Genomic DNA, 20,904 nt, shown 5'->3' on the forward strand with positions numbered 1-20,904 from the left:
AGAAGAAGAAGAAGAAGAAGAAGAAGAAGAAGAAGAAGAAGAAGAAGAAGAAGAAGAAGAAGAAGAAGAAGAAGAAGAAGAAGAAGAAGAAGAAAACATACCCAAGAGGAGTAGAAAGCAGGAAATAATAAAATGCAGGGCCAAAATCAACCAAATAAAAACAAAGAGAACAATACAAAGAATAAACAAAACCAAAAGCTGGTTCTCTAAGAGAATCAGCAAGATAGATAAACCCCTAGCCAAATTTACTAAAGGACCCAGAGGCAGTATCCAAGTCAACAAATCAGAAACATAAAGGAAGACAAAACTACAGAAATGGAGGAAATTTTTAAAAATCATCAGATTCTACTACAAATGCCTACACTCAACAAAATTGAAAATCTGGATGAAATGGACAGTTTTCTAGACAGATACCACATACTAAAGTTAAATCAAGACCAGGTAAACTTTCTAAACAGGCCCTTATCCCCTAAGGAAAAAGAAGTGATTACAAACCTCCCAACCAAAAAAGAAAAGCACAGGACCAGATAGCTATAGTGCAGAATTCTACCAGACCTTTTCAGAAGACATAATATCAATATTCCTCAAAATATTCCATAAAATAGAAACAGAAGGAACTGTACCTAATTCATTCTTTGAAGCCACAATTAATCTGATACCTAAACCAAACAAAGATCCAACAAAGAAGGGGAACTTTAGACCAATTTACCTTATGAATATTGATGCAAAAATACTCAATAAAATTCTTGAAAACTGAATCGAGGGAACACATCAAATCCATCATTTACCATGATCAAGTAGGCTTCATCCCAGGGGTGCAAGGTTGGTTCAATATACAAAAATCCAGTAACATAATTCACTATAGGATCAAACTCAAAAAAAAAAAAAATCACATGTTCATCTCCTGAGATGCTGAAAAAACATTTGACAAAATACAACACCCCTTCATGATAAAAGGACTGAAGAGATCAGAAATTCAAGGCCAATACCTAAACATAATAAAAGCATTCTGCTACAAGCCAACAGCCAATATCAAATTAAATGGAGATATACTTGATGCAATCCCACTAAAATCAGGGACAAGACACGGATGCTAACCCTCTCCATATCTATTCAATATAGTACTTGGAAATGCTAGCCAGAACAATAAGATAACAAAAAGAGATCAAGGGGATGCAAATTGGCGAAGAACAAATAGAGGTATCATTATTTGCAGATGATATGATAGAATATATAAGCAACACCAAAAATTCTACCAGATAACTTCGAGAGCTGATACCTACAGCAAAGTGGCTGGATATAAAATTTACTCAAATTATAGCCTTCCTTTATACAAATGATAAACAGGCAGAAAAAGAAATGCCCTCTCCACGCATTGATGTCCTACAAGGTCATCCTCTGCTAAATATGCTGGTGGAGTCTTGGGTTCCTCTATGTGTACTCTGGTTGGTGGTTTAGTCCCTGGGAGCTCAGGGGATGGTTGGTTCTGGTTGGTTGATATTGTTGTTCTTCCTAGGGGGTTACAATCCCCTTCAGCTCCTTCAGTCCTTTCTCTAACTCCTGCACTGGGGATCTCCTGCTTAGTTCAATGACTGGTTGTGAGAATCCACCTCTATTTGACAGACTCTGGCAGAGCCTCTCAGGAGACAGTTATATCAAGCTCCTGTTAGCAAGCACTTCTTGGCATCCACAATACTTTCTGCATTTGGTGACTGTATATGGGAATAATCTCCAGGTGGGGGAGTCTCTGGATGGCCTTTCCTTCAGTCTCTTCAGTTTCCTTAGGGTTTATGGTTTAACTTAAATTATTTATCTGACCTTGATTTAACTTTGTTAATTGGAATCTATTGAGAAAATTGTCCATTTCATTTAGATTTTATAATTTTTATTGAGTACAGATTTTGGAACTATGACCTAAGTGTTCTTTTGATTTCCATGGTGTTTATTGTTTTGTTGGTAGGCCCCACTTTTATTTCTTTTAATTGTGTCAGTTTGCATATTCTCTCTGTATCTTTTAGTAATTTGAATAAGGGTTTGTTAGTCTTGTTGATTTTCTCAAAGAAACAATTATTTATTTCATTGATTCTTTGTATTATTGTCTTTGTTTCTGTTTTATTGATATCAGCTTGAGTTTATTTCTTGCCTTCTACTCTTCTTGCATTTGTTTGCTTTATTTTTTAAAATTGTTCTAGAGCTTTCCGGTGTGCTGTTAAGTGAAGGCTCACAGTGCTATGACTTTCCTCTTAGTATTACGTTCATTGTTAAGTTAATATAATGGTTTGTCGGTGAATTGTGTATCAGTTTATCAAAAACCCAACTGTGTAACTCCTGGGTATATACTCAAAGATGTTCTACCAAACATCAACTATGTTCATAGCAACTTTAGTCATAGAAGGCAGAAACTAAAAACAACTCTGATATATCTCAACCAAAGAATGGATAAGGAAATGTATATTTACACAATGGAGTATTACTCAGCTATTAAAAATAGTAACATTATGATATTTGAAAACAATACCTGAAACTAATGAAAATTATATTGAGTGAGGTAACATAGACCTCAAATGCTCTGAGTGCAGCAGGTCCTCCATTGCTCTGAGTGCAGTGGGTCCTCTAGGATGGATTAGGGTATGGAGTCTTCACTGGAGCAGACCAACTAGGGGTCTGCCCCAGTAGGAAGAACAAGGTGGAAGGGGTGGAAGGGATGGAAGGGATGGGATTGGTAATTGGGAGGGTGGGTTTTTGTGGATGCTGTGTCTAGAATCCACCAGGCTCCCAGCAGCTATGGGACTCAGGGTAGAGGTTGGGGAAGGGGGTGTTCTTACCAACTACTCTGAGTGGTTCCTCTAGGAGGGATTGAGATATGGAGTCTTCATGGGAGCCGATCAATTAAGAGTTTGCTTCAGCAGCAAGGACCAGACAGAAGGTGTAGAAGGGATGGAACTCAAAATGTATCCTTTTATGACAGTTAAGAATGGTGAATCTGATTAAAAAATATTCCTTAGCCATTTGTATATTAGCTTCTTAAAATTCCCTGTTCAGTCTGAGAGAAATAAAAGTCAGCTTTCTTTATGAATACTGGCCAGGGTAGATCAACCAGGCTCTAATAGATGGCTATACATTCATGGGTACAAGGGCAGCATAACTGAACTTAGTGTGGTATTTTTTTTAAAGGTATGAAATTGGGAGGATTTAGGGTAAGTATAGAATCAAGAGAAGTAAGAAGGAATAGTTGGGGTGAATGTGATCAAACTATATTGCTGCATGTATGAAATTCTCAATGAACAAGAAGTATAAATTTATTTTGTGTGAATTTTGCCTCAATAAAGATACTGTTAAATATGTGGCACTGGGAATGTTTGGGGGGGGGGTTCCAGGGGAGTAGTGAGAAGGTAGAGAAGAAGGGCTTCCATGGGAAAGGAGGTAGATAGGCAAGATACTAAGGTCAACATGATCAAAGTACATTAAATAAAAAAAGAAATTATCAAAAAGTAAGTAAAAGGGAAAAAAAGATCATAGTGAAGAACAAGTAGCAGTGGCTAGTCAGCCTCTTGGACACAGTTTTTATTTGTCTGCTAATTTTATCACCCAAACAAAGACATAGGAAACATAATGATTATAGGGAATTCCTCTGAGAATATGAGCTTTATTCTGTAACATAAACACAGTTTGATATATATTCTGGTAGAATTACAATGCTTTTGAGATTAGACCTAAAGAATATTTCTGTGGAAATTTCTTTAAAATATGTGAAGCATGATCACACATTTTATGACAGACTGCAGTGTTTTGAAATAGCTTATGTTTGGCCACAAAATACACTAAATAAAGTAAAACACTGCAATATATTTTTATTGCTTTTATGGTAGCTTGTAAATAGGCCCTTCACTAGTGGGAAAATGCCACAACATACTAATTCATAGGATAACACTAGGTTTATGCCAGCAAGAGGGCATAATTTAAACGTTGTGAAGGACCTGTTTCATTTAGTTTTCCTGTATTGTATGTTTTGTCTACAAAATGCAGATGTAGCATCCTTTAGAAGGGTAAAATTTTCGACAGAGCTATAGAAGGCATCCATTGATTAGTAGAACATTACCCAGCATAAATCCTTAAAAGAATCAATTGGTTTTCCTACCTCAAATGATATTCTTTACTCCAAGTGAAAACATTGATTACTTTTTAATTTATAATCCCTACCAAGTTGTGGAATATATGTCCATTCCCTATATTTATGTGTTTAATATGTGGACTTTTATAAAGAGACAAAAGTACTGAAGAAAATAACCAAGGTCCACTAATGTCAGGGTTTTATTACAGTTTCTCAAACAATTGAACAGAGATGATATATTTCTACAAAGATAAACAAGTAGAGCAAAACCGAGATTTGTGAAGACAAGTCCTTTTAAGCTTTTTTTTTTTTTTTTTATCTCAAATTTGCCAAGGATCAGTCTCAGCTTGGTGAGGAATTCTGAGAAAAGAGGTGTCTGTGGGTGATGAAAAAAAAAAAAAATCGAAGTCAAATCCTTGGTCCAAACTGGCAACCTATGTTCTGCTTGATGCAGCTTTTCCACTCTGCTTCTCTCTATGTTCTGTTTTCTCTCTGCAGATTTCTGTCTATATTAGGCTTGCTTGCTATTCTAAGAGATCTCTCTGTCCCTATCCTGCTTGTGTGTGTGTGTGTGTGTGTGTGTGTGTGTTCTCGAAGCAGTTTTCTCTCTTTATCCTAAAAAATTCTCTGTGTAGTTCATCATTCTGTATATTCTGCTAGAGACAGTTCTCCAAACAGTTTTCTCTTCCTATTCTAAAAATTTTCTCTGGCTAGCTCATCTCCTGTAGAACACAAGTCCAGACTTTTATTTTACAATCTATCCAGTCATTTACTGCAGGTTTTCCTTTAGACTATCTTATGAATCTGAATCCCCTGACTCAAGTCCTTCGATGCTTAGGAGATAGCAAGCATACATTTTTTTTCCCTTAACATTGTAAAAGAATTCAGAGATCTTTCTGCCTTTGTAAAGCGCAGATGGCAAGGTATTTGGGTAGGACCCTGTCCTGAAATTAGCATTTCCACCACATATGAGTTTAACCTTGCTCTCTCCAAGGCTTATCTTGAGCTCAAGAATAATATATCTGCCTTTGTAATCACAAACAAACCTTAGGTGAGATATGCTTCGGCCACATCTTCCCAAATCTCTTTATTTCCTTCCTCAGTAATTTTCTAACAAGTTGGCTGAGAGCACAGCGGTTTTTTTTTTTTTTTTTCCTTTAAGGTTCATGAAGCCCCTCCTTACTTTTTGCATAGTTGAGAAATTTTATATTTTCAAACTCATGTATTTAGAGCTCTTTCCCATAGCCTTAAGGGCTGTCCTGAAGGTCCCAGTGTTTACCACTTTGCTGAGGTATAGCCACACCCTCAATTCCTGGACTTGTGCTGTTTCTAATTATTATGGAGTCATTAACATTAACAGAGGACATTCCTCAGAAGGAAGGAGTCTTCCATTGCTAATGGGTCCAGAAAATATGTACATTATTACACAAACAAGCCTTATGTCCACAGCAGCTATCAGTGCTTGTGGAGGCTCACAAGGGCAAGAACCTTGTCATTCTGTCCCCACCAAGGCCAAGCTGGGCTGGGCTGATTTTTCTCTCTCTCTCTCTCTCTCTCTCTCTCTCTCTCTCTCTCTCTCTCTCTCTCTCTTTCTTTCTTCTTGTATTTTGAGATTATTTTTATAATCATAGCATTTTCCCTTCCCCAATCTCCTTCCAAAATCTCCCATATCTTCTCTTTCTCATTTTACAAAATCATGCTCTTTTTTCATTGACAGTGACTGAATGCAAATGTGTATAGGTATGTGTATGTTTATATGCATATATAATCACAAATATGCATTAAACATTCTGCATATTGGTATATATGTTTATATATGTTTTCAGGTTGTGTAATCAATTGCTATGCTCTTCCAAGGAGAAAATAACTTCTTTTCTCAGCCTTTGCTTGTAACTCTTCATATAGAGTTGAAGATCGAAGCTCTTGGGCTTTCCTCTAATTTGCTATGTTGTACTGTAGTGCCAGGGAAGTGTTAGTTTTTTTCCCCCAGAACAGACAGTAGTGATGTGATGCAACTCACAACAGGGTCTTTATTCTATTTGAACCAGCTCAGCCCCCTACCCCAAGTGTACTACCATCACACCAGGTGGTTTTGATGATGGTGGAACACTGAATATCTATGGGGCAAGTCTTTATAGTAAGCAGCAAGGGAGGGACGTGGAGGATGAATGTGCAAACATCTAATTGGATGGTCATATCATAAGTTTAATTTCTACTTCCCTCTGCATTGGTGGTCATTAGGCAGGGGGGAAGGTTTGTAACCTAGGTGTGTAGGTTTGTTGGAATAACCTGGAAATGCTGGTCTTGTTGGGGATTAGCCTAGAGCCTGGAGATAGGCTTGGGTTTGTGGAGGGTCAACTTGGAAACTAATGCTAGGGGCTGTTGAGATGGCTCAGTAGGTAAGAGCACCCGATTGCTCTTCCGAAGGTCCAGAGTAAAAATCCCAGCAACCACATGATGGCTCACAACCATCCGTAACAAGATCTGACACCCTCTTCTGGAGTGTCTGAAGACAGCTACAGTGTACTTAAATATAATAAATAAAAAAAAATGTAAAGGAAACTAATGCTAGGTATGAGCCTGTTGGTTTATCTGAGTTCAAATTTTGGTCAAGTTCTCTAAAATGGAGTCTGAACATAAAAGATTTGGCCTCTCAGTAATACATCGGAAGGTACTCTAATGTTATATTTGTTCCAACAAAAACAGTTAAGCTACTTTTACTTAAGAACCTAGATGTAATGGATAATTAGGAAAATAGGGTGGATCTAGGTAGAGGAGAAGATTAGGAAAAAGAGAATATAAAAATTTTACACGTGGTGAAAAATTCTAAGAACTCATAATAAAATCTCAGGGATGAGCCTCTTAATTAGTCATTCAATACAAAATAATCATAACAAATCATATATTCATAAGTCATAACCAATAGACTCAGTACATAACATTTATAAACATATATATATATATATGTTTATATATATAAAACAATAAAAATCAAAGAGAAAAGTCAACTTCGATTTGAATAAGTGAAGGGGCACATAGAAATGGTAGGAAGGATGAAACAGAAGGAGCAAGGGATGGAATTATATTCTCATGTAAAAAATTACACAGACAACTTTTTACATAAATAACAAAAGTTTAAAGCAACCATTAATTTATTCTATAGGTGAATGAACTATTATGTAGGTGGACTGGAATATCATTCATGCATTAAAAGAAATAAAATCAAGATATGAGAAGACATAATGATCACTACCAAACCAAAGAAGAAAATACAAAAAGCCTATATGCTATATTATCCCAATAAGTCTGAAAATGACAACTCTGAAGGCAGACAGAAGCTCAGTGGTTATCAGCAGTTAGAGGAAATGGAGGGTTAATGGTCAGAATATGTGGCACTGGGCACAGAAAGCTACTATGTAAGATATGTGTTATGTAAGGATAAATATCTATCATTACCGTTCAAAGCCATAGAATTTATACTGTGAGTAAACTCAAGTTAGACTTAAAGGATGTGTATTTTTAGGTTATGATAATATTTATTAATTAATTTTAACAAATGTGCCACTATAGGATGTCAATGTGAGAAGCTTTACATGGGGAGAAAAGCATATATATATATATATATATATATATATATATATATATATATATATGTTTTGTATTGGTCTGAACAGTATTAGTACTGTCTGAAAAAGTATGTCTAACAGCAAGTAACACACACTTATTTTCGTATATGTACTTTACATATGTATAAAAGCATATATTATTTTCATGATAGTCAATATGAGATTGTTAAAGGTAGTAAGTAACCAGAGTGGTGTGCAATGGAGAATTTGTTAGTTAATTCTGTTTAGTTACTTATATAATTTTCTAAATGGAATCAACAAAGAACCCCTATATTTACTATCAAATGTGTCTGTCTTACTCTATTTGGACTTCTATAATAAGAATTCTGTAAGATAAATGGTTTATAAATGGAAAGATTCAGGTTCTAGTGAGAACCTTTTCTCCATCCTTACATGGTACAATGACTACCTATCTCTCAGTAGTTTCTATTACAGGGGCACTAATTATCATCAGAAGAATTCCAGTATCCTTGCCTATTCTACTGTTGTTCTGCAATGACACATCTCTTGATCCAATATTGGACAATAAGTTTCCATTGCAGAGGATGTAGGAGATACACTGCAACTAGAGACTCATTCTACCAAAGATAATAGCTTCTTTGCTGTAGGATGCAAAACTAGGTTTTAATAGAGTACTTGAAAAGCTGAACTGAGCAAAAGTGGCTTTTTAATGTAAGTAACTTGCATATTTTATATAACTTTAAAAATCATATTTCCTGAGGTCAACCAGTGTGTATTTAAAAATGAAGTAGATATTGAAACATGCAATATGAATAATTCATCATATTCTACCCAAGTCTTAGAATTAAGTGACCAATAATACTCTGAGCAAACAGCACTGAGCAAGTCAATATACATTAGCTCTGTCTCTGTGATAGTCAACAAATAGTGGAAATTAGTCAAACTTTCATTAACAGTAGAATGAAGAATTAGAAAATATTACATGATAAATTGATAATAATGAATAGCCTGCAATTATCCAAACATTTATACAATGTTTGAAATTATACTAAAAGAGAGAGCACATATAAAAAGAGCCAGGCAGTGGTGATGCATGCCTTTAATCCCAGCACTTGGGAGGCAGAGACAGGCAGATTTCTGAGTTTGAGGCCAGCCTGGTCTACAAAGTTCATTCCAGGACAGCCAAAGCTACACAGAGAAACCCTGTCTCGAAAACCAAAATAAATAAATAAATAACTGAAAAAAAAAAGATAAAAGACAACAGGAACACAGAGATATAACTCAGTGCAAGTGTATATAGCATTTAAATGTGTGTGATACTATAATAGTGTTGTCAATTTGGCAGGATCAAGAATCATGTGGGAGGTATGCCTCTCATCACTTTTGTGAGGACTTACTATAAATGTGGTGGTTTACCTGAGAACACTTGCCCAATACAGGCAGGATCAATCCCTATAAAGGAATGTTGAATTATATAAATAAAAGAAGGTAACTTATTGAAAAAAATAAGTTTGCTTTTCACCCTATTCTAATTCCCTGAGTGTGAATGTGAAGTAATCAAGTAGAGCTATATGGAAGTACTTTCTCATATGTTTTTACTGTACTTCAGTTTGTATTTGACTCTCAATAAAAATGGAATTTTCTTCCTTTAGGTTTATAATTACATCTATGCAGTAGGATCAGATATGATCTGACTGGAAAACAGACACACACTGGATTACAGTATGATCTGTCTGGAATAAATTCATGCCCTTACAATACACACCTTTAATTCCAAACAATGTAGGTAAGGCTAGTTTGTATAAGGAAGCTGCTATATTTGAAAGTGAAGTTGAATTGAGGGGCAGGCAATCAGAAAAAGATTTGACACAATAAGACAGAAGTTGGATGTGTCCAACTTTCATAAGAGTAGGAAAGAACTACTTAAGTGAACAGCTCAAGTTAATCAGATAGAGGGAAGTTCAGTAAATATATTTCAGTTGAATTCAGGTAGTACAGTGGAATCCAGTTGATTTCAATTCAGTACAGTTCAGTGCAATTCAGTTGAATGCAGTTAAGTTCATTTGAGTTTGTGCAGTTCTGTTCATATCCATTCAGTTAGTGCAGTCAGTGCAGTTTATGGAATTCAAAGTCACTTTTCCCAAGCAAAGCAATTCACTCAGATGCTAAGAGAAACAAATACGAATCAGTCAGCTTGAAGAGGAGTTTGGGTCCTAACAGCTGAGTGAACGAATCAGCTAAAGTTCTGAAAGAGATACAAATATTGGTTCCCATCAGCTCTAGCCCCTCGCCACCTTGGGCACAACCTCAGCAGATGCTCCCACTGTCCCCAGAGAACTCTCTGCGCCTCAGCCACCCTAGCACAGCCTCGATCTTGGGATCACTGGTGAGTGGAACGCAACATCTGTTCCAAAACAACCCAGAGAAGATGGTGCCAGCTAGAACAGGGACAAAGGAAAAGCACCTGAACAGCAGCTGGGGTTTGTTCAGGTCAGTGAAAGCCCCACTCCACCTTGGGCTCAACCTCGGCAGAAGGTCCCACAATCCCCGGGAGGACTCTCCATGCACCCTAGCACACCCAGGATCTCAGGATCACTGAGGAGTGTGTGCCTCCAAAGAGGGCTCTGACCCCTGGACTCAGCTGAGAGCACCATCTTGTATCCCATGTCTTAAAGAGACCAGTCCTCACAGGAGAGCTCATGGGCCACAAAAGCAACAGAGCTTCTTGCACAGGGTCCCTTTGGGCCTTCATCTTCAGCCAAGAGGTGGATCGGAGCTCCAGCCTCTGTACACCTTCCCTGCAAGAGGAGAGCTTGCCTGCAGAGAATGCTCTGACCACTGGGACTCAGGAGAAACTCCCAGGAGTGCTGACAGAGGCTAACAGAATCACAGGAGGAAGAAGCTCCCAGCCAGAGACAGCTAGAACATCTAACACCAGAGATTACCAGATTAGGAAAGGCAAATTTAAGAATCCTACTAAGAGAATCCTACTACTTTGAATCATCAGAACCCAGTACGACTTCCACAGCAAGTCCTGGATACTCCAATAAACCCGAAAAACAAGATTCAGATTTAAAATCATATCTCATGATGNTGCTAGAGGATTTTAAGAAGGGCATCAATAAGTCACTTAAAGAAATACTGGAGAATTCACACAATATATTTCCACAAATCCAGCCCTTCAAAAGATAAGAAAAGGAAAACTCCAACACAAGGAGGGAAATTATGCCCTAGAAAAAGCAAGAAAGTAATCCTTCAACAAACCTAAAAGAAGACAGCCACAAGAACAGAATCACAACTCTAACAACAAAAATAAGAGGAAGCAACAATTTCTTTTCTTTAATATCTCTTAATAGCAATGGTCTCAATTCCCCAATAAAAAAGACATAGACTAACAGACTGGCTATATAAACAGACCTAACATTTTGCTGCATACAGGAAACCCAATTCAGGGACAAAGACAGACACTTCCTCAGATTAAAAGGCTGGAAAACAATTTTCCAAGCAAGCAGTCTGAAGACACAAGCTGGAATAGCCATTCTAATATCAAATAAAATCAACTTCCAACCCANAGTTATCAAAAAATACAAGGAGGGGCACTTCATATTCATCAAAGGTAAAATCTTCCAAGATGAACTCTCAATTCTGATTGTCTATGCTCCAAATGCAAGAACATCCACATTCATTAAGGAAACTTTAGTAAAGCTCAAAGCACACCTTTTACCTCACACAATAATAGTGGGAGACTTCAACACCCCACTGTCATTAATTGTCAGATCTTGGAAACAGAAACAAAACAGAGACACATTGAAACTAACAGAAGTTATGAAACAAATATATTTACCAGACATTTACAGAAGATTTTATCCTAAACCAAAAGGATATATCTTCTTCTAAGTACTTCATGGTAACTTCTCCAAAATAGACCATATAATCGGTCACAAATCAGGCCTCAACAGATACAAAAATATTGAAATTATCCCATGCATCCTATCAGATCACCATGGACTAAGGCTGATCTTCAATAACAACATAAATAATAGAAAGCCAACATTCACATGGAAGCTGAACAACACTCTACTCAATGATACTCAATGGTCAAGGAAGAAATAAAGAAGGAAATTAAAGACATTTAGAGTTTAATGAAAATGAAACTGGAACATGCCCAAACTTATGGGACACAATGTAAGTGGTCCTAAGAGGAAAACTCATAGCCCTGAGTGCCTCCAAAAAGAAACTAGAGGGAGCATATACTAGCAACATGGCAGCATACCTGAAAGCTGTAGAACAAAAGGAAGCAAACTCAACCAAGAGGAGTAACTCAGGAAATAATCAAACTCAGAGCTGAAATCAACCAAGTGGAAACAGAAAGAACTGTACAAAGAATCAACTAAACCAGGAGTTGTTTCTTTGAGAAAATCAACAAGATAGATAAACCCTTACCCAGACTAACTAGAAGGCACAGGGACAGTATGCTAATTAACAAAATCAGAAATGAAAAGGGAGACACAACAACAGATCCTGAGGAAATCCAAAATACCATCAGATCCTACTACAAAAGGCTATACTTAACAAAGCTGGAAAACCTGAATGAAATGGACAATTTCCTAGACATATCCCAAGTACCAAAGTTAAATTAGGATCAGTCACATTTCCCCTAAAGAAACAGAAACAGTCATTAATAGTCTCCAAACCAAAAAAAGCCCAGGACCAGATGGGTTTAGTGCAGAAATTCTATCAGACCTTCAAAGAAGACCTAATTCCAATTCTCCTCACACTATTCCACAAAATAGAAACAGAAGGTACTCTACCCAATTCATTCTATAAAGCCACAGTTACTCCGATACCTGAACCACAAAAGGTAAACAAAGAAAGAGAACTTCAAGCCGGGTATGTTGGCACACATGGCTTTAATCCCAGGACTTGGGAGGCAGAAGCAGGTAGATTTCTGAGTTCAAGGCCAGCCTGGTCTACAATGTGAGTTTCAGGACAGCCAGGGCTACACAGAGAAACGCTGTCTCGAAAAACCAAGAAAAAATAAGACAGAGAGAAAGAAAAAGAAAAAAGAAAGAAAGAGACCTTCAGACCAATTTCCCTTATGAATATTGATGCAAAAAATACTCANTAAAATTCTCACAAACTGAATCCAAGAACACATCAAAATGGTCATCCAACATGATTAAAGTAGGTTTCATCGCAAGTATGCAGGGATGGTTTAATATACGGAAATGCATCAATATAATCATATAAACAAACTCAAAAACAAAAACATGATCATCTCGTTAGATGCTAAGAAATCATTTGACAAATCCAACACCCATTCATGATAAAAGACATGGAAAGATCAGGAATTCAAGACCCATACCTAAACACAATAAATGCAATCTACAGCATACCAGTAGACAACATCAAACTAAATGGAGAGAAACTTGAAGCAATCACACTAAAATCAGGGACTAGACAAAGCTGACCTCCTTCTCCCTATCTTTTCAATGTAGTACTTGAAGGCCTAGCCAGAATAATTGGACAACAAAAGGAGATCAAGAAGATGAGAAGTCAAAGTATCACTACTTGCAGGTGATATAGATGGATATAAAAGTAACTCAAACAAATCAGTGGACTTTCTCTACACAAAGGATAAACAGACTGAGAAAGAAATTAGGGAAACAACANACTTCACAATAGTCACAAATAATATAAAACACCTTGGTGCAACTCTAACTAAGGAAGTGAAAGATATGTATAAGTACGTCAAGCCTCTGAAGAAAGAAACCTAGAATAATCAAGATACAATGTGTAAAACACATGAAACTCAAGAAGAAGGAAGACCAATATGTGGACACTTCTCCTCTTCTTACAATTGGGAACAAATCTCCCATGGAAGGGGTTACAGAGACAAAGTTTGGAGCTGAGATGAAAGGATGGACCATCCAAAAACTGCCCCACCCAGGGGTCCATCCCATAATCAGCCACCAAATGCAGACCCTATTGCATACACCAGCAAGATTTTGCTGACAGGACCCTGATATAGCTGTCTCTTGTGAGGCTATGTCAGTGCCTGGCAAACACAGAAGTGGATGCTCACAGTCAGCACTTGGATGAAACACAGGTCCCACAATGGAGGAGCTAGAGAAAGTACCCAAGGAGCTGAAGGGGTTGGCACCCTATAGTTGGAACAACAATATGAACTAACCAGCACCCCCAGAGCTCCTGTCTCTAGCTGCATATGTAGCAGAAGATGGTCTAGTCAGCCATCATTGGGAAGAGAGGCCCCTTGGTCTTGCAAACTTTAAATCACCTAGTACAGGAGAACACCAGGGCCAAGAAGGGGGAGTGGGTAGATAGGGGACTAGGGGGGAGGGTATAGGCAACTTTGGGGATAGCATTTAAAATGTAAATGAAGTAAATACCTAATAAAAATTGGAGAAAAAAAAGAAAACAGATAAAGCAAAAAGCTCCTAACCTAAAACATCCAAAAGGAAAGAAAGAAAAAAAAAAAAACAGAAAAAGCAAAGATTCATAACCCAAAACATCTAATATATATACTTATATTAATATATTAATATAAATGATATATTATAATATATAATATATTTATATTATATATTATATGTAACAAAATAATAAAAACATTAAATATTTATATAAACATTGCATGTGCATTTATACAGAGTTATATACTGTTATATTATTGAGTGAAATATACACATACACACACACATATATATAATAGGAACATGATTTCTTTTGCATTTCTACTATAATTTTAGTTTCAGACATTTACTTTATCCATGCCTAAATATATAAAGTCTGAAGAGTGATTACTATTGAACTCTACTCTTGTCATATCCAAAATATTAAATCATTTGATCCATGACCACTGCATACATCTTGAATCACTGTATATTCATTAATTTCACTAAGAAAACTATTTTTTAAAGAAATTTTGTGTATTTGTCTTATGTTTTAAAAAATATTACTATGTTGTTTTTAATTGTATGAAAAGACGCAATGTTTTGATGGTCGTGTGTTTTTTCTGATTCTAAAATTGCCTATACAAAAGTAATTTAAATATAAGGCCTAACTCACAGGAGAATTGTATTGTAATTCTGTTAACTGGACTGCACATTGAAGATTGAGTAGTCATGGGTCTCTGGGGAAGGATCTAAGACCTAAATGGGCACAGTATTAACCTGCTCCCTAAGTTCTTATCTCTATACCTATATATTAGTGTGTCCTTCATCACTCATCAAAGATACTTCTTTTTTCTAATAGGTGATGATTGATAAAAGATCTCCAATTACTTTTAGTGTGAAGAATATGAGATTGTGGAGTTCTCTGCTTTAAATGGAACATATCACACACCCTTCCCGAACACTCATGGATTCTTATGGAAGAACAGACAGAAAGATTGTGAGAACCAGAGGTAGTGAAAATCTACAGTAAAACATCCTTTTCTGGAAATGATGTGGCCATTGTGCACATGGATCCATGCGGATGTGAGTGTTTGATCATGTCATTAGGAGGAAAAGTGGTAGGAGGAGATGGCATTTGGAATAAGTATTGGAATAAGATGGCTGGAATAAGTATTAGATTGATTAAAATGAATAATACGCATTTAAGAATTTTTCTACTAAAATTTATCGTATAATATTCCTCAATTTGTCATTTCCTTGTAAAATGCTTGCAGTCTAATTAAGTTTTGACTTGCATCGATTTTTATTTCCACTATAATTTTATGTGGAAGCTATTTAAGTATGACTTAGTTGTCAGGTCTTTTATCACTGTGTAAAATGTTAATATAATATTTTTAACAAGTGTACTTTTCAAAATGAAAAAAATTGCATTGTTCCAAGTTTTCTAAATGCTATTTTATTAGTAATAACATCAAATAACATAGTAATAGCATCAAATTCATTTTTTGAAACATCACTTTTGTATGTTCTCTAAACGTATTGAATAAGATCATCTTAAAATATTAAACCAACCTTGCATTTCTAACATAAATTTGCTTCATTACTATATGCAATTCCTGTGCATTGATAGATCCAGCATGCTGTTTTTTTTAATAGGGCTTTTGTCTTTGTATTCATGAGGTGGACACTTTTGTATTTCTTTGCTCCTTTTCCCTCCAGATGTTTATCAATGCAGTGATGAAATTAACAGAAAGCTTACTTTCCCTAGTAATATTCAGAATACAAAACAAAGTAAAATAAAATAAAAACAGTTTGAAACAAAATAGCAACAGTTCTCTCCAATTTGAGACTCTTGTAATAAATTAATTAAGAAAAATATTCTTGTTCTCTCTTGATATTATATTTGCTTGCTGGTGAGTACATTCAAGTATAGCCTCTATTACAGAGATCTGATTGTAGAATACTTCAGAATTCTTCTGAACAAATCACTCCACATTTGGGCAAAGAACAGTAGGGGCCAGTTTCTTTTCTTGTACATACCACTGATTTACAATCTCATGACCTCTTTATTCATATTTATTCCATTCTGCCTACTGCTCACTGACAATTATTATTCTTCATTTAATAAGATGCTTTCTATATCTCTACATGTTCTACATGTAGTCTTAATAAAAATGTCTTGCATTTAATAATTTGCTTCCATTTTTCATAATATTTTTATTCATTATTTGGGAATTTCACATCATAAACCCAAGCAGCCTCTTTTCCCAGTCCATCCAGGTCTTCCCCTGCACCCTTGGGACTACCCTACTAGCACTCATACACAAACACACACAAGGAAGAAGAAACAGAAGAAGAACAACAAGAAGAAGAGGAGGTGGAGAAAGAAAAAAAAAGAAAGAAAAAGAAAGAAAGAAAATGAGAGAGACAGACAGACAGACAGAAAGAAAGAAAGAAAGAAAGAAAGAAAGAAAGAAAGAAAGAAAGAAAGAAAGAAAGAAAGAAAGAAAGAAAGAAAGAGAGAGAGATGGGGGAAGAAAAATATGTTCAATTTGTGTTGCCCATATACTCACTGAAGCATGGTCAAACTCCTAATGGCAAACACCTTTGGAAAAAAATAATTAAGTCTTTCCCCCACTGGCATCCCTACCAGAAACCATAAGTCAGCATTCTTATCACAACTTTTAAGAGTTCTCTTCGATGGCTTTCTGTCTAGGTTGTTACTTTTTTGGGGAGGGATGAGTGTGGATATGGCTTGTCACGGAAGCCTTCTTTCTTAACTGCGAGTTTATGGTCATCAATACCATAGGAAAAGTTGCTTCAGTTCTTCATATTCCAAAAATGAATAAGTTTATAGTCAGCAGGAACACAGATCATGGCTTTACACAGACATCCACATGGCCTCCTAATGTCAGCACATGCCACAGACTTCAGTGTGATCTCCAAGGGTAGTGTAGATCATAGACATCAACATGGCCCTTTACACAGGCCCACTCATCACCACAGCTCTCAGTGGCAGCAATATGGCACCCAGTCATTGCCCTGTACTCAGACAGCAGCATGGATTCAGACTTCAGCACAGATTAGGGGCATCTTCATGGCTTTCATTGGTAACACGGAGATCAACACAGACTCCAGATGCAGTAGGACCACAGGCTGACACATGGTCCTCAGATAGCCCTGATCTGGACATCACCATGTTCTCAGGTGGCAGCGCAAGGCACTCAAATCCACATAGCCTCTGGTGACAGCATTTCCTATGGACATCAGAAGGTAGTCCAGACCAAGGGTATAGGCATGGTCTTTTGTGGTAACTTGGGCCAGGAACATCAGCATGGCTCCTGGCTGCTGTAGGGCCATGGAAATCTATATTGACCCCCAGCTTCATCACTACCAGGGACAGTGGATCATGATATGAAAGTGGCTTCTGGGGACAGTACAAACCATAGAGATAGTTCAAGGATGTGCAGTTTAGAATATGAACCATTGTTAATCTTGGATATCTTTTGTCATTGTTCATAACCAGGGGCGTTATGCATCTGGGCAATGTGATCAGGCTGATTCGAAGTTCAAGCTATCAGCTGCTAAACTTTACTTGTTAGCCCTACTCAGCAGTGACAGATTCCCCAGTCTACACCTGTTGCCACACCCTGTCTCCAGTTCGAACACTCTCACTTACTACTTGCTCCATTCTGACATCATTCCACCTTTTCTATCTTATATTCATTCACAATGACATTAGTAACTGCAGTGTGCTACCGTATTTTTTTTTTTTTTGTCCAAACAGCTTTACACATATATTTTCATTGCAATGAGTCATTGGTCTGTTTCAAAGTTTCTGGTTTCTGATACACCATAAACACTGGACTCATTTCTGATATCCTGTGTTTGCCCAGAATCATGGAGCATCTTGACATCTCCCTGCCCTCTATGTCAGTTGCCCCCTGTCAAGGCAATTCCATGTTAGAGGCCTGCTGCTGGGCCTAGGACCAGCACTATTCAGTAATGACATCCGGTTTTACAATTCCAGCGTCTCTACTTACTCCAGCTCCTCCTAGATGAAGTGGACTTTGTAATAGACTGACGAAAGCCCTGAATAGGGGCTGGGATGGAACCTGGGTGGGTCATGGTGTGTGTGGGTATGTTTTCCAAATGTCATGAGCAGGTCTGAACTTCCTTATTTTTAAAAATATTATTTCTGGTTTCGTAATGAAAAAAAAAACTAGAATATATGAAAAAAGATATTTGGTTCCAAATAATATTTGAAGTATTTTAAATGAAAGAAAACTAACATAATATTCAAATTTGACAATTGCCTCTGTGATTTTTAAATGAGACGTATAATATAGTATATTAAAATAAGTATGTACATTGAGCAGTGATTAAGCAGAGAATCTCAGCAATTCGGCTGCTGGGCATTAAACAACTGATTAACATGTTTTCCCTTCAGTTTCTACATGTAGAAACTGTAATAAAAAAGCAAAAACCTGAAATAGCAATGTGACTGTGTCATTAAATTTAACTGTGCAAAGACAGTGTCACAGTCCACATTACTGAGTGTGGTCCAATTCAACGTATGAATTGCAATGCATAAGGACTTTACACCCTGAGGTCCTTTTTACATTAGCATACAGGCCTCATTAATTTTTGTTGTTGAGATGGTTTAGAAAGATATTTAAGAAGCATTAGTGTATGCTGGCCTCATTTGTGAGAAAGACAGTAGAGTTTCCAATATCATCGAATTTGGCTCTTTTATGAAACACATCATTGATATTAAGCAAAAACATGACAGATGGTATAATGAAATCTGAGCACACAGCAGGATGTAAAAATACTGAGTCTAGAATCCTGGGGACTCTATAGAGAGTTCAGTGTATTACCTGTCTTTAAGAGAATTGCCTCTGCATTACTTTTCTCTAGGCAATAACAATAGCTTTTTGAATTTTTAAAGGGTCAGTCTCATTTAAAAATAATATTTTAGTCGATTTCCTACATACACTGCATTTTAATTGAAAGTAAACATTTTTTTTACACAGAAAAGAAGCATTGCTGAAAATAACTTCCAATATTTTTAAAATAACTTCAAAAATGCATTGAGAATGTGGATGATTCTGAAAAGCAAATGAATAGTTTAGAGGAGCAAAAATAATGTGGAGCTAATTTTCAATATATGTTTATTTCTCTTAAATTGAATAAACCATTACACTATATATCAAAATATGAATGTAAATATTTTGTTCAATTCTATTCATTTCATTTTCTTAATGTGTACTAATGGAATTAACTTGAAACATCAATCTTCCTTCCTTCTAAAACATGAATTATACAATATATTTAGTAGATTAAAGACACGAGTATGACAGCCGCTGTCTTAGAGCTGAACTACAGGCCATTTGCTAAGATTCATATGATTAAAATGTGCTTCAAGCACAGAACTCACTGACCTATTTCCAACAATTAAAATATTTTGTTTTTATAAACATCTCATTATAAAATATTTAATCTTCATATTATGTTTTAGATTCAGAGGAATGAAATTAATTTGTGAATATTAGTTGATTAATTATCATGGCAATAACATTGTTATAGTTATTACAATTAACATCTTTTTGGTTTTAATATCTTATTTTTATCAGTGCAAGACTTTTCATTGTTCTGATTATGAGGCCCCCACACTTTAAAGTTATTATAAAAATACAATTATAATGCTTTCGATAATTGGCATTTCTCAAGTCAGCAGGTTTGGCTGTGTGTTTTGGTTAAAAGCTTTGTTTATAAAAATAGATGCCAGTCAAAGCCAGTAACAGCTGCTGAAAGTAACCCTAATAATGTAGTGTAATTTGCACCTAGTATTTCTCCACAGCTCATTAGAACTTCATGTAATTAGAGGGCAAGTGTAACAAAGAATTTGTGTGGGTATTATGGGGTCAGGAATCTACTTCTAAGAACCATTTTCATTTTTACCTTGTGATTTTTGTTCTACCCCTTCTTCATCTGACAGGTTCACATTTGCTCAACTGTCACTGTTACTACATGCCAATTTTTCCACCTGTAATGCTTGTGGAGGGTAATACTGACCTTTGGGTTCAAGAGCAGCATCCAGTGATGAGAGTTGAAACTTGTATATGTAGAAGATCCAGCCAATCAAACTACTTTATTTTAAGCACTGCCATGATAGCTCTTAACAGACTATAACTGGACCATTGTTGTTTTACTTTGATATCTTTGACACAAAAGAGTATGTCCATATGTTCATATACCTTTTCCTTCTCTAGCTCCCTTCTACCCTTTAGAATCCCATAAAATCCACCCTTTTCCTTACTTCAAATACATTCTCAACTATGTGGTAATACAAAGGGGATCAGGCTCAAACCACTGTCAATTTGCTTTGTGATTATAATCATTGCTGTCCCTAACTATGTGAGATATTTATTAAGAGAAACAAAGAGAAAGTGAGAGAGAAAGAGAGAGGGGACAAAGAAACAAAAAGAAAGGCCAAAAAGGAATATTTTTACAAGGTTGAAGTAGGTTTCTGAAGTGTTCATATTTTACAAAAATGTAAGTTTTTGTATAATGTAAGTTTTCATGTGCCCAATTTGAACAAATTCTAGATTAATCTGACTCTTAACAGTCTTCTAGGTATAAAAGGGAAGAATAATTTCGAGGAAGAAAATTGTCAACTATAAGTAGGCCTTTTCTTTCCTTCAAAACAAAACTATTTACCCAGTTGGAAACACACATACACACACACACACACACACACACACACACACACACACACACACACACA

This window comes from Mus pahari, chromosome 21, assembly GCF_900095145.1.
Source record: "Mus pahari chromosome 21, PAHARI_EIJ_v1.1, whole genome shotgun sequence".
Lineage (NCBI taxonomy): Eukaryota > Metazoa > Chordata > Mammalia > Rodentia > Muridae > Mus > Mus pahari.